Source organism: Corythoichthys intestinalis, chromosome 8 (assembly GCF_030265065.1).
Source record: "Corythoichthys intestinalis isolate RoL2023-P3 chromosome 8, ASM3026506v1, whole genome shotgun sequence".
NCBI classification, from domain to species: Eukaryota; Metazoa; Chordata; class Actinopteri; order Syngnathiformes; family Syngnathidae; genus Corythoichthys; species Corythoichthys intestinalis.
The window spans coordinates 22,793,960-22,809,253 of NC_080402.1; the positions used below are offsets into that span (position 1 = coordinate 22,793,960).

General features: G+C 37.8%; 1 protein-coding gene across 2 annotated transcripts in view; it reads right to left on the reverse strand.

Moving 5' to 3' along the window:
• LOC130920838 (E3 ubiquitin-protein ligase SMURF2-like) overlaps positions 1–15,294 on the reverse strand; it is a 161,334-nt gene that overhangs the window by 98,006 nt on the left and 48,034 nt on the right. The gene's annotated exons all lie outside the window — the stretch shown is intronic.

Here is a 15,294-nt window from a genome sequence, read left to right on the forward strand (position 1 = left end):
ATCCTCCCTTATTTTTTTTGTTTAAATAATGTATGTTTAATAAGGGTGTAACGGTACATGTATTTGTATTCAACAGTTTCGGTACGTGGTGTTCGGTTCGGAACGGAGGCGTACCGAACGGGTTTCTGATGTAATGTAACCCTTACTTTTCGAGGCTGTGAGTCGATCGGGTTACAGTTTCTTTGTGTAGATTATATTTACTCCGTCTTCTTTACTATAATGAGGACCAACACGGTAGGACAGTATATAACCCAGAAACATCAACGTTGTGACAACGTGGCCGCCGCGAGAACGCAGTGAAACGCGGCCGTTAAAGTCGATCAGCCAATGCACACCAGTTGCAGTGCGGCCGCGTGTTAGACGCGTCCCAGAAGCGGCTCAACGCGACGCACGCGAAAAGAACGGCAGAGTTTATTATTTGACGCGAGACTCAACCCTCCTGTGTCAATACTACTACCAGTAGCTAGGATCTGGCGGATGTCTTCGATGCTAACGTTTTACAATGTTTATTGTTTCCTTATTTTGTATATGTGAACTTTAATTCTACTGCGTGTCTATGGCAAATAAACATCAGTGAAAACTACTGGAGACTCGTATGCAATCAACATGCCAGTGTGCCGAGTGCACGCAGCACACGCACGCACAATTGTACGCACGCACGCACACGGCGATAAATCAGAGCCAGGAAAATTACCGCCCTCATTTTTATTTACCGTGCCATGGAACATGAATGAATGAATAATTTGACTTGCTGCATATCGCGACAGGCTTACGCGTATGACTCGAGACCAAAACAGGAAGTAACTGAGAGGTTACCGTGGAAACGAACATGTGGTGCGAACCTTTCTTACATTTTCTATTCAAAATGCTCTTCGTACATGACTACGATATTCTTCATTCTACATACATTATGAGGCAATAACAAAATAGCAACGCACAGACACTAACGGAAACTAATTTTAATCAGATTACTGGTTTGGAAAAATGAATGCTTTAGATTACTCGTTACTGAAAGAAAATAATCGGATTAAAGTGGTACCTCTACATACGAAGTTAATCCGTTCCAGGACCTTGTTTGTAAGTCGAAATGGTCGTATGTCGAGCAGGATTTTCCCATAGGAATACATTATAATTCCATTAATTCGTTCCACAGCCCAAAAACCTTCACTAAATCCTTAAAAAATACTGCTGGTACTATTACAAATGGCAATTACACATAGCAAAACAAATAAATTATAAATCAAAATCGGAATAATAATAATAATAATTCCTGTACTAATGTAACGAATCGGGTTCTAATGTGGCAGACGTTTTTTGCTGACCCTGAACGCACCGCGGGGCTGACGTGCCAGAGACAGACCGGTGAGCTTGAGTTTCACTTTCACTTTGAATGTTTTCTTGAGAACACCGTCAGTTGCGGCAGACAGAAGGTGTTTTTGTTTTGAATAAGTTGTGAAATAAATGATAAAAAGGTGGCGAAGTTGGCGATTTCTCTGGAGATGTTACCACAATAAGAGCTTAACTTATAAAGACTGGCGAACGATGGTCGTCGGAGGACCGTGGAGATGTATTGTTGAGCCATTTCACGGATGTCCACCCTACGCTCATATTTTTCTGTCATTTGCATTTTTATTTAGAAGGTAAGCGTCAACTTTTTCCTTGTTTCACCACATGTACCAACCTTTTCTGAAACCAGTGTTGATTTGTCACACAAGAAAATCCGCCATGCATTCGTCTGCGGTGCTGCCATTGTCGTCATATTTCGAGCATGTCGTCGGATGTAGAAACAAATGGCGAGTCAAATTTTACGTCGGATGTTGAAAAGTTCGTGTGTCGAAGCGATCGTATGTAGAGGTACCACTGTACTTAATAATGCGTTAGTGACAACATTGGTCATGATGTGTCAACCAAAGTCTTCCCAAAAAGAGCTATTCAAGTCATCTGATGAAAATTCTTCTACTTTTAATATTGCAATATATTGCAAACCCCTAAAAAGTCGGAATGTCAGTTTTTTACAATACCGTTCAGCCCTAGTAGAAATTAATATTCACCATAAATAAAGGATATTGCAACATGCACTACATCTAAGAGTGCAAAAACTTTAAAACTCGACCACACAAAGTGTATGCCATATGAGCAACATATCTCATGAGCTCATCTGAGATCGACTGATACAAAGTGAAAAAGTATGCTGCGGTCTAAAGTGTCAACTGCTTTTTGGTGGTGCTCTCGGGCAAGGTAGAAAAAGGACCGCCGAGGATTGTTCTCAACGCAAAGTTCAAAAGCCAGCATCTGGGAAAGTACGGTACGCAGGTATGTTAAAGTCCATATCATTGATAATGTGCACATACCTGTCAACCCGAGGCCGTTGGCAATCTTACAAATAGTGACGTATGCCCTCACAAATTGGTGACTAATCTTACAGCGTTGTATATAGCGTGGAATATAAAACAAAAATAAAATTCAATATTTAAAATAATATGAATTTATTGGTAATATTGTAACACAGTATAGCAATCAAAGAAAAATCAATATCTTCAGTTGCATCATGATTACTAAAATTTAACAGTGACTTTTGTTATAATTCTATGTAGCACTTTTGGCAATTTAAAACTTTCATCATTTAAAGATAAAGTCAAGATTTTGCTGTTTAAGGAGTATTTTAGATAAAAAGTTACTTAGGTTCGCTAGGAAGAATCACGACAACAAGTCTACTGTTTTAAGATGGCGGTTGTTTACAAATACGGCCGAGTGTCATTTCGCATGTAGTTCTATATGCATGTGATATCTAAGCGTAGATTGCAGGCTGTCGGCTACAGTCAGAAAATATTGGAGCCACCTAGCCTAGCATTGCGTTTGCTACAGCGTCACAACACTCTTCTCTCTCCGTGTCTCTGACTTTTCTCGTGTCATTCAACCAACGTAGTAACGCATAGTAACGCACATTGTCTCGTTTCCGAAACGGTGACAAAATCCGAACAGAGAAAAAAAAAGGAATGCACGAAAAATGTACAGATTTTGAACGTGCAGCGTACAAATTTAAAAATCAGTGCTCACTTGTACAAATTACGCCGAAACCGTACAACTTGACAGGTATGATTTGCATATCTGTGAATGAACTGTTATTGCTAAACAACACATAGAGCTTTGGAGCAACGTATGCTAACACCCAAGCAACATCGTTCTTTCGGAGATCCCTGCTTATTTCAGAAACAACACCATGACACAATGTGCACATAATTGCGTGGCCGCACAGTAATACTAAGTTTTTCTTTATTGTTGCTTTAATGTTAAACAGTCAAGACCACAAAAATACCCCATAGTGGAGACATGTCATACACTGACATTAGATGTACCATGGTTGAGAGGAACATGCCTAAAAAAAAAATGAAATAAAACACAGGCTTTGGGAGCAAACCTGTGATTACACTGCAGCAATGAGGAAATCTTGACAATGCCCAAAATGACACAGTCAAAAAGAATCTGACAGAATCACACTGCAACGGATGTGGGAGACATGTGAACACGTCTCAACGCAAATTAAATTACACTGGCTGGGGCCGGCATGGGTGAACACTAACCATCAGCTTGTCAAAAGAAATGACATTGCCAAAGCCGAGTGTATGGGTGCAAGCCAAGTCCGAGGCCGCCAGGACTGCTTCCTGTGGGACAAGCAGACACCATGTTGTCGGCAGACAGGGGCCTACAGTCTTGGCGCGACATTTATGAACGAGAAAAACGATCACTTATGTTTAAATGGGTCGTTAGCCTGGAGTTAAATTGCATCACTTATTTCCATCTGAATTTGCTTCTATCCAGGTTATTAGTAGCAGACGAAATGTGACTAACACTGAACTGGCGGCATAAAAACCCAGCCCTAGTCAAATATAAACTAACCAGAAAAACAGCCAGATATGGGTTTGAGAGGAATTACTATTTTTCCTCTGTAACATTGCACTTGTGACTTACCCCTACCCTTTTAGCTTTGAGCATTTATTATCACTTGAGTGAACCAGTTTGACTCGTTGCAGAAAGTTTTCAAACGGACTCATTTGCGTGAAATGTCAAAATTCTGAATTGCACATATTTATTTATATTTTCACCTACAGTATTTACACATACAAACACACAATTATATTGGGGAAACAGATTTGCACCAAAATCATTCTCAAATGAATCGATTACAAGTTCACGCCCAAATACAACATATTTAATATTTATAATGATCACAGTATCAGTGTTAGATACTTAACAACTGTAAAAACTCATGCAAATGTTAGAAAACAGGTTTTATTTTCAATAGCTATTTGCAAAAAGAACAGCCTTCAATTCCATTTGTTTGATACTCTTTTTATAATAGACGGGCGCAATTATCAAAAAAAGGCACCTAACCCTAAAAAAATTGCAACAAAAGGTTTTTCAAGTGTTTTTGTAGTATTAGGTGTACTAAATAACATATCAAAAGTTTACCAAAATATGACCACTGGAAAGGTGTTATTTTCAAGATGGCATCCAAGATGGTCAAAAAAAACATTAAAATAGCCCATCTCCGTCCTTATTTATCATAGACAAGCACTTTTTGTGTCTAACTGTATATTTTTGGGACCAAGGAATCTGATATACAATTAGTTAATATGGAAATTGTATATTTTGCTATATTAATTTCACGAAACCTTTAAAATGATAACCCATTTCAAGGTATATAAACTAATGATTAAAATATGTCCATCCCATTATATTATTATTCTTTCTTGATGGAAAAAGGCTTGCAAAATCTGCCATGAAGAAATGAAAGACGCTTCAGATATGGTTGAAGTACGTCAGAAGGGAGCTGATGGAATCAATAGTGCAAGTGTCCAATGAGGGGATAACAGTCATTTCGGCTGGTGAAAAAGTACACTCAAAATGTCGACAACAGTATGTAAATCCCAAAAACATTCAAAGGCAAAGCAAAACCTTAGTAGAGCCCCCAATGAGAAGTGCCAGAGTAATAACTGGTCCTTTCAACAGCCAAACCGACTCAATTTTGTGGGGTTACAGTGACACATGGAAGTGCAGACTTTAGCTGTGTTAAGACAGATACATTTGTCAAGTCCATTCTTGACTATTGTGAGAGTCGCTCCGATGAATGGGCCTTCACCGTCAAGGGCAGAATTGAATTTTATGCCCGTGATCTACATGCTCCGGATAGTGTTTACCATCACACATGCAGTATTAATTTCCGGACTGGGAAATTACCACCACTACAGTTCCAGAACGACCCAGAGGCAAAGCATAGAAAGTCTGGCCGTCCCCAAAAATGATGATCAGGAGCAGACATTCATGAGGGTTTGCTCTTACCTTAAGAACAATGATGAGGAACATTTAGTTGACAGTTACACATTTGCAAGAAAAGATGAAGGAATTTATGTCAAATACAGATTCCAAACCTTTTGGAAAGGCCTACCTCAAAACAAAGCTAAAAGAAAAGTATGGGGACAGTGCACTGTTAGGTCTAAACTTAATACTTGAACTAAGAACACAACAAAGACCTAGGAAAGGACGGAGGAAAGATCAGACTTGAGACGTAGATAAAATTAACACTGGTGGCCACCAGGGAGAAGGCTGACAGTGCAGCACGTTTGCTCACAATAAGCCTCTCTCAGCCTCCTTCCTGGGGGCCGCGTCTTTTATTGACAAGTGGGAGAGCATTCATTGCACATGCGTGAGTTTCGTTAAGCTGTTATGGTATCATTTACCGAGAACAGAAACCAGAATGAAACATTATGGTGACGTTTACTGAAAACAGAAACCTTACTCTTTTCATTGTGTAAGCACTAAAGCACAAGCGAATAGACTGTTACATGAGAAAACAATCATAACACCTAGTTTTAAACACACATAATTGGTTTAATTATTGTAAATACTGTTAGTGTGCAAAAGCAATAAAGCACATCTTACAGCACATTTTGCTGAAGGGGAAGGTCGCCAAGACATAGTGACGGTGAGGGAAAGGACATCACAGATACTGAGATCTTATTTCAAAGCCCAAGCAAAGGACGAGGAATCACAGAAACAAGTGATCATTGAGACAGCAGCACGGTTTATTAAAAGTTATATTAAGTCCAATGTTGCTAAACTTCAAACAAGAAACCCCTGGGTGGCAGGGAATGATGCATATCATGCATGAAGGAAAAGTCTGTGTTCCAGAAACTTGTGAAAGGTGGTTCAACCATCCAAACCGGCGCAAACGGGTTTCTGCTCCCTAATCAAGCAAAGAATGTCATAGAAGACCTTCGGAGACGGGTGATGGCTCTTATGTTTAGTGTCAAAGATACAGATTCTCTTGTATCTTTGTGCTACAAACATCTCAGCAAGAAAATTGTGTCTGCCAAATCATTTGTCAACCCAGAACAGCTACCTCCTACAGAGTCTGCTAATACATATCACTGCCAAAGAGTCGATTACCAGATCATTGTCTGGACCGAAATGGTGAAGGACATGAATCCGTTGGATTGGGGATGGAAATGGGAGGACAATAACTTTGTGCCAGTTATGACCAACAAACGGCTGCTCCAGAAAGCCTCCTGCATATGGTCCACTGTAACTCCACAACTGCCTGCCGAACACAACGGTGTAGTTGCAGATGATATGGATTGTCATGCATGCCTGTTTGTGGAACATGTCAAGTCGAAAATTGTGAGAATCCGCAAAATCGATCTCTATGGGAGGAAGAGTGTGACAACGATTTTTAAATCCGGTGCGTGTAAAAACAAAACAAAAAATACAGGAAAATAAACAAATGCAGAAGCATGACAGAAAAAAACCCCAAAAACTTAAAAAAATATAGATACAAAAAAAAAAAAAAAAATAGGAGTTAGTCATACTGAGCCTTCTCGTGGCGGACCTGTTTTGACTAATTTCACAGTACCACACAGTCATAATGCATTAATTTCCCAACATAATGCTGAAAGTTTAACATAATTTGAAGTATAAGTAAACTCACCAATGCTGGGCAAATTATGGCACGTAGAAAATGGGGAAATGTCCAGTTATATTGGAAAACATTCTTAATTCTTAACTTAAATACCAATTTTGATACATTGTTGTACCTGTAATCATTTCTCTATACTTTATGTAAGTTAATTTGATTCTTGGTTAACCAAAACATAGGAATAGACACCACAAGTACTCATTTAGGATGATTAATGGAGGAATAACGATCTGTTAAAGCCCTGGCGGCGGCCATCTTGAAATTTTGACATTTCCGGTGGTCATATTTTGGTAAACTTTTGATATGTTATTTAGTACACCTAATAGTGCAAAAAACAGTTGAGAAACCTTTTGTTGCAATTTTTTTAGGGTCAAACCATAACTGCGCCCGTCTATAAGCAGAAGATGAATTAATGGACAAACTCTCAAATACCTTTAGTTAAATAGCACTTTTTATAGCATTGATCGTTGAAAGAAACATTTTGTTTAATATGCTGCATATTGTGACTGTGCAAGACTACATTACTAAAACTACCAACCACAGTGCCTTGCAAAAGTATTCGGCCCCCTTGAATCTTGCAACCTTTCGCCACATTTCAGGCTTCAAACATAAAGATATGAAATTTAATTTTTTTGTCAAGAATCAACAACAAGTGGGACACAATCGTGAAGTGGAACAACATGTATTGGATAATTTAAACTTTTTTTAACAAATAAAAAACTGAATAGTGGGGCGTGCAATATTATTCGGCCCCTTTACTTTCAGTGCAGCAAACTCACTCCAGAAGTTCAGTGAGGATCTCTGAATGATCCAATGTTGTCCTAAATGACCGATGATGATAAATAGAATCCACCTGTGTGTAATCAAGTCTCCGTATAAATGCACCTGCTCTGTGATAGTCTCAGGGTTCTGTTTAAAGTGCAGAGAGCATTATGAAAACCAAGAAACACACCAGGCAGGTCCGAGATACTGTTGTGGAGAAGTTTAAAGCCGGATTTGGATACAAAAAGATTTCCCAAGCTTTAAACATCTCAAGGAGCACTGTGCAAGCCATCATATTGAAATGGAAGGAGCGTCAGACCACTGCAAATCTACCAAGACCCGGCCGTCCTTCCAAACTTTCTTCTCAAACAAGGAGAAAACTGATCAGAGATGCAGCCAAGAGGCCCATGATCACTCTGGATGAACTGCAGAGATCTACAGCTGAGGTGGGAGAGTCTGTCCATAGGACAACAATCAGTCGTACACTGCACAAATCTGGCCTTTATGGAAGAGTGGCAAGAAGAAAGCCATTTCTCAAAGATATCCATAAAAAGTCTCGTTTAAAGTTTGCCACAAGCCACCTGGGAGACACACCAAACATGTGGAAGAAGGTGCTCTGGTCAGATGAAACCAAAATTGAACTTTTTGGCCACAATGCAAAACGATATGTTTGGCGTAAAAGCAACACAGCTCATCACCCTGAACACACCATCCCCACTGTCAAACATGGTGGTGGCAGCATCATGGTTTGGGCCTGCTTTTCTTCAGCAGGGACAGGGAAGATGGTTAAAATTGACGGGAAGATGGATGCAGCCAAATACAGGAACATTCTGGAAGAAAACCTGTTGGTATCTGCACAAGATCTGAGACTGAGACGGAGATTTATCTTCCAACAGGACAATGATCCAAAACAAAGCCAAATCTACAATGGAATGGGCCAAAAATAAACGTATCCAGGTATTAGAATGGCCAAGTCAAAGTCCAGACCTGAATCCAATCGAGAATCTGTGGAAAGAGCCGAAGACTGCTGTTCACAAACAATCTCCATCCAACCTCACTGAGCTCAAGCTGTTTTGCAAGGAAGAATGGGCAAGAATGTCAGTCTCTCGATGTGCAAAACTGATAGAAACATACCCCAAGCGACTTGCAGCTGTAATTGGAGCTATAGTTGGCGCTACAAAGTATTAACGCAAGGGGGCCGAATAATATTGCACGCCCCACTTTTCAGTTTTTTATTTGTTAAAAAAGTTTAAATTATCCAATAAATGTTGTTCCACTTTACGATTGTGTCCCACTTGTTGTTGATTCTTGACAAAAAATTAAAATTTTATATCTTTATGTTTGAAGCCTGAAATGTGGCGAAAGGTTGCAAGGTTCAAGGGGGCCGAATACTTTTGCAAGGCACTGTATGTGATTCGCTTGATTTTTTTGCCAAATAACTTAAGACTTGCCCATATAGGACTTTTCTCACCTCTACCAATTTGATCAGGCTCCTACTGGAATAAAATAAAAAATATATACAGTACTTATTCAAAAGAAGTGTGTGTACAGAACACAGACATTTAACTTGCTACACTACACTAGGTTAATGAGGATTATGAAATTAAACTGCTCCAACATTACTGACAGAAAATGTTGCCCTATGTCATCAGTAAAACCTGCAATTATATTGTCATAACATATCAGCAATATTCACGGGATCCACGGATAGAAAGAGTTCTTAAAAGAAACATTATTATAAGTTAAAATAACTTGATATTGAAACCCCTCGATGTTTTCGTTTTTATACAATTTGTAAAATTACTTTAAGTAGTGGGTCGTCATTGTTGTTGATTTCGCAGGGGGGTGACGTCACATAGTTACGCTGCCGGGCTTCCAGAGTATGACTCTAGCGACAAACATTTCATCTAGGGCTGCAGCTATCGATTATTTTAGTAGTCAATTAATCCATCAACTAGTTAGTTCGAATAATCGAGTAATCGGATTAGGAACATTTATTGTGTTGCGGGATAAATTTTAGAAGACGTGAAACAAAGGCTTGCTAAGATTGCACTTTCAAAAGAGCATTAAATGCGAATACAAAATAAAATCCCCAACTATTTATTTAAACTATGTAGAATTGCACTTTCATTTAAAAGTAAATTAAAATACCTGAGCTTAGCTTCAAACATCAAAAAATAAATAAATAAAAAAGCACCTAAGTACAACAAAAGAATAGTTGGCTAACTTGATTAGGAAAAGTCCGCTAGCTTAAATGGTATTAAATGCTAATGTTTTAAAAAAAATTTTTTTTTTTTTTTAAAGAATGCTCTTAACAAATGGTTCAAACACATTTTCCGCAAAAACAGCTAAATATACCTATATGAAACATTAACTCAAACAAAAACTTCCATTACGTTGGTCTTAACGGGGAGAACCTGGATTCAGCCATGTTAAATGAGTTATGTCATATTCACTGTTGCCATTAAAGAGCGATGTATTCATCCAGATTAATAAAACAAAATGCAAACACGTTCAAAACAAACCATTACAATGCCACGCTAATTAAACGAATACTCGAAAGAGTAAAATTTGATCCAAAGCTTTTTTGTAATCGAATTGGGTTAATCGATTAATCGTTGCAGTCCTAATTTCAGATGTTCAACCCTTTCAATTTGAACCCAAGAGGAACATTGATAAACATGACAGCACTGTCGATCGTTCACAAAACGAGCAGCAAAAGCAAACTGAACAGGAAAGATGGGACGAGAAAACATTAGACAAATCCGGTGTTCTGCCAAAATGTCCTACACCGGCGAAACGTCCGACAAGATGCGAATTTGACACCCAAAGTACTACTGTGCGCTTTCAGCTTGTTTTGTTTAGATGCATACAGACAGAACATACTAAAGATGCCTTAAGAAAATACTTAAGCGTAATAATATCAAATAAATTTAAATATGCTACGTGACTAATGTGGTCAACAGATCAACAATCTGCTTTATAGCTACGACGAGAAAACACAATGCATGAAAGTATGAGAGGGAAACACATGCAAAAAGTATTTTGAGGCCATGAAAAGGTAATAAAAGACTCAAAAAAACCCCAAAAATAACAAGTACTCGCCGCTTTTAACCGATAAGCGCATGTGCAGGATGTCTCGCCGCGTAGAAGGAATTGCAGTAACCCGGTAGTATTCGTCCAGTGACAGTGACAATCTACTAAGCTTGTCGCAATATGCAATACTTCCATTTATCGCACGGTAAATAAAAATGAAGGCGATAATTTTTCCGCTGCGATTTATCGCCGCGCGTGCGGCTGACGTGCTGTTAAACGCTCGGCTTCCTTGTTACCAACTACGCAAAATGTATTTTAGTTCTGTTTTTAGTTTAGTGCAGTTTAAGTTTAGTGCAGGTGAAGGAGAAAAAAAAAAGCAAAGGTGACGCTTACCATTGAAATGAAGATGTGAATGGTAGCAAAATATAAGCATGGGGTGTGCATCCATGAACTGGGTCGTAGAATGCCGATCTCGGCCAGCGGTCCCCCTCCGTTCGCCAGTCTTTATAAGTTAAGGTGATAGTTCTTATTGTGGTAACATCGCCTAAGAAATCGCCAGTTTCGTCAGGTTTCAAATCATTTATTCCATCAACTCGCCGAGTGCCCACTACGGTTGACGCCAGGATCGAAACAGAAAGTAAAATCGCGCTCTCCTGCTCACTGTCCGCCCCGCGGTGCGTTCAGGTACAGCAAAAAAAGTCCGCCACATTAAAAGCCGATTCGTTACATTATTACAGGTACTGTACTGTATTATTGTTATTATTGCTATTATTATATTATTGTTATTATGATTTTTATTCATATTTTATTTGTTTTGCTCTTTGTAATTGCTATTTGCAATAGTAACAGCAGTATTTATTAAGGATGTAGTGTGGGTTTTTGGGCTGCGGAACGAATTATTAGAATTATAATGTATTCTTATGGGAAAATCCTGCTCGACATACGACCATTTTGACTTACAAACAAGCTCCTGGAACGCATTAACTTCGTATGTAGAGGTACCACTGTATTACACATGGAACGCCATAGCACAAGCTATGAGGGGAAAGGTTTTCATTTGCCTAGATGCTTAAATTATTAAGTAGAATTTTGTTTTTTCTTAAAAAACACGTTATTTCTTCTGTGTTTCTGTGCAGTATTAATATTGTTGTCTTTTACTTAAAATAGGCATGGTCTATTTTTAGTTGTGATTTCCTAAAAAGTATTTTTGAATTTAAGAGTAAACATTTATTGTATTTAAATGGGTGTACATGATCTATTAATATATACTGTATTCTCACAGTGTTATTGTACATTTTTTTTAAATTTGGGGGGGTGCAATAATATCGCATATCGCAATAATTTATGAAATAAATTATCGCACACTAAAATTTGTTATCGCGACAGGCCTACAATCTACGTCATCACCCCGAGCATCTATTGCGCGCTGAAAATATGGCGCCCTCCGTAGGTCAAAACATGTACTAAATATTATAGATTTTTAAATCAATGACAATAATTTATGTGTTTTTAATAATATATTTTAGTTAAAACAATTGTGGCTTATTAGATCCTACAAGTCCAAGGTTCCTTTAAAAACAAAAAACAAAAAACAAAAAACTTTACATTTACAGGCATAATAAATAAAAAATGAATATATTCCAAAAGTATCCCCAATTTATACTTCAATAAATAGGTCCATTACAAGCTAAGGAGTCATGTATTTTGCATTTGCTCATTTATAACAGCTCAACTCTACCCAAAAAGTTAAACAACAGATAACTGTGCATATCCTGATGTTACGAGTGAGGTAAAGCCATTAAGACATTGGTCTGCATTATAAATGAACTGATGGATTTTTCATACCTAAAAACAGGAAAGGTTTCCACCTTTGAGGCAGCTTTGTGTTATATTCAGCAGAAGTGAGGGTAACGTGCAAGAGTAAAAACGGAAGTGCAGCTGTACTTTTTCAATATATACACAAATGGGAACACCTTGTGCAACATCATTTTTTTTTTGTAAACTTTCTGGTTTTTATTAAACACTAAAATCACAGCCTAAAAACTATTTTTAAGGTGTTTCAAAAACTGTTCAATTAACAAGTGCAACGGCTTGTTTGCAGTTCTTTTTTAAATTGTATTTATTTCTATTAAAAAATGATCACCATTTCTTGCAAAAAACGCTACATTTGCTCAATATTTCCTATTTATGTGCTCACAAAAGGCAAGTGTCAAAAAAGTGTCAAACAGGAATGTGGTGACTGGCCAAAGGCGATCTTTGTTGCATGCGATTGATAACTTTTTGGGAGTACCCAGATGTGTGTCTGAATTTTTTAAAAAATTGAATTAAGATATCCTTATTTGAATTGTAAGACCGGACATGAAAAATATATTGGGGCGAATTTTCAAAAAAGAAAAAAAAATTTGGGTTTTCAAAATTATCACGTTAACGGGCGGTAATTAAGTTTTCTAATTAATCACGTTAAAATATTTGACGCAATTAACGCACATGCCCCGCTCAAACAGATTAAAATGACAGCACAGTGCAATGTCCACTTGTTAATTGTGTTTTTTGGAGTTTTGTCGCCCTCTGCTGGTGCTTGGGTGCGACTGATTTTATGGGCTTCAGCACCCATGAGCATTGTGTAATTATTGACATCAACAATGGCGGGCTAATAGTTTATTTTTTGATTGAAAATTTGACAAATTTTATTAAAACGAAAACATTGAGGGGTTTTAATATAAAATTTCTATAACTTGTACTAACATTTATCTTTTAAGAACTACAAGTCTTTCTATCCATGGATCGCTTTAACAGAATGTTAATAATGTTAATGCCATCTTGTTGATTTATTGTTATAATAACAAATACAGTACTTATGTACCGTATGTTGAATGTATATATCCATCTTGTGTCTTATCTTTCCATTCCAACGATAATTTTCAGAAAAATATGGCATATTTTATAGATGGTTTGAATTGCGATTAATTACGATTAATTAATTTTTAAGTTGTAATCAACTCGATTAAAAATTTTAATCGTTTGACAGCCCTAAAAAAAAATACATTTCAAATGACACCATGCTGATTCAATTGTCACTGCAATGATTCAAATTTAGCTATTCATATTCTGACGGTACAAATTTCAGCTCATATGAAGGCCATGGTGAGCCAGGGTTGGCAGAGGACCAGAGTCATTCTAATTCTATTTGGAAAGAAAGGTCAACAGGGACTGTGTAATGATCATGAAGCCCTGGGGTGGATGAAACCACATCTCTGCCCATGGACCATCACCCAAGTTCTCAAAGTTGTTTACACGACAACTCACCACTTCATAGCTATTGATAATAAGTTCACAAAATGCAAATCAGAAATTGTTATTCCCTCATGCTTGACCCTTTTTAAAAAAAAAAAAAAAAATTAATTTCTTTAAAATAACACTCCAACTGCAGTTTACTTGGGCATTTTATCAAACGCTAATATTTTCTATTGAGTTTGGTAAATTAGATATACATTATCTATGAGGTATACAGTGGTAGTGAAGAAATTGAGATATACTAAACTGAATTTCTTTGCCAAAATTTAAAGCCAGCACTAGACACGATTACCGGTTTCAAGGTATACCGTGGTATAGAAACGTCAATGTTTCAATACCACAAAAATGGACGTCATACCGTCGCTAAGGTATCAGCTATTTTTATGCCCCAAAAATGCATGGGGAAATCCCTCACTTTCGGCTGCAAGGCTCAACCCTCTCCCACCGGTTGTTACTCCGTGTCAGTGAGTCAGCTGTGATACACAATAGCTGGAGAAGGTGAAACTCCTGAACTTTATTACCCCCATGGAAGAAAACGAAATCGCTGGTATGGGAATACTGCGGCTACAGAAAAGTTACAGACGGCCGCGGACGGCCGCGGCTTAGAGCCGGCGGGCCAACAGACATGTAAAACATGTTTGCGGAGGGTGGCTGCCGAGGAATGTATACCTCCAATATGATTTTGCATTTATACAAAATTAAAGGTTAGTAAACCCGGTCATGAACGCTTCCCACCAGCTACGAGTTAAGTCCAGCGTTGATGTTTAGTGTCGAGCGGTGGTAAAACGTGGTGTTTCTTTTCTCTCTGGCAACTGTTGAGAAAAGAGTGTGTGTACAATGTAAGCATGATACGAGTCATACACAAGTGTTTTTTTTATGGAAAATAATTCAATTATTTTTGTTCTGATGGTAATAATGTTGAGCTATGGCTGTGGGTTTATGCTCACTTAAAGGACTGCATTTATTTTAATTTTTTTTTTTCTTTCTTCAATTATTTTAGCATTACACGCATGTTTAGAGCTGAAACAAATACTCGAGCAACTCTAGTAACTCGAGTTTAAAAACTGATCCGAGTAATTTTATTCACCTCGAGGAATCGTTTAATTTTGCCAGCTCCAAGCATCATCATTTTGCCCGGACTAATTTTAATGCAGGACAACGCGCTGATGTCACGTGCGTAGAGGAAGAAACAATACAAAAAAAATATTTAAAAAACTTTCAGGAACATA